This window comes from Frankliniella occidentalis, unplaced genomic scaffold (genome assembly GCF_000697945.3).
Source record: "Frankliniella occidentalis isolate FOCC.00 unplaced genomic scaffold, Focc_3.1 Scaffold117, whole genome shotgun sequence".
NCBI lineage: Eukaryota > Metazoa > Arthropoda > Insecta > Thysanoptera > Thripidae > Frankliniella > Frankliniella occidentalis.
The window spans coordinates 318,016-318,891 of record NW_026267245.1 but is presented as its reverse complement, the minus strand read 5'-3'; positions in this window follow the sequence as shown (position 1 = coordinate 318,891).

Below are 876 nucleotides of genomic sequence, written 5' to 3'. Positions count from 1 at the left end.
GGGGGAGGTTCACGGGTCGCCAGATTCGTGATGTCTGCGCGCCTCCCGGGCGGGCGGAGCGGAACGCCAAAGTCAGAATCCGCGTCGCTGCGGTTTCTAGCCCGCAGAACCCGACAGGCAAAAATAAGAAAGTCATACGGGGCGCCGCGCCCGGCCGCATCGCCCTGGTTGGTCATGCAAACCTTGTTGTGCAACATGCGGGTCAGACGACACGGAGTCGGACCGAGTCTACTCACGAGGGCACCGTGAACTCCGAAGCGCGTGTATTCTTCGGAACCCTAAAAATTAGCTAGACGCACTTATGTTCTGAGCGAAGGCGAAATTAGCGAAACGATTGACGTTATCTAAGCTAATTATTCATGTATGATATCATCATTTCTGTCCGTTCTTCCCTGTTGGCGAATTTCCTCGTAGTGTAGTGCCCGTAGTGCTCCGGGCGCCCGCCGCGCCGCCGGTGTCATCGTCGAAATGCCAGCAGGCCGGGCTATCGTGTACATTTTGCGGAACGCCATGGAACGAACAATGTGAACTGAACGAACGAGAGAGAAAACGAGATGGAGAGAGAGAGAGGGGCTAGTAGTCGTTGTTGAGGCGGTGGTGGGAGTGGTGGCGGCGTCGGTGGTGTGGTGACTTTTTCTTTTTGCACCCTTCCCCTCCCTTCGACAACTGAACGAGTGCTGATCTGGTCTGGGGGAAATATCCCGAATATCTGGGTGCGCTGCGCCGCATGTCCGATACTACCGCCCGCCCGCCCTTGCGCGCGCCGCGCTGCGTCGAGTACCCTCCCCCACTCCCCCATCCACCCCAAAACTGTAGCCAAACTTAGACGTCCATCGCTGCGCTTCCCTCCCCTCCCGCCCCGGTCACCGCCACCCC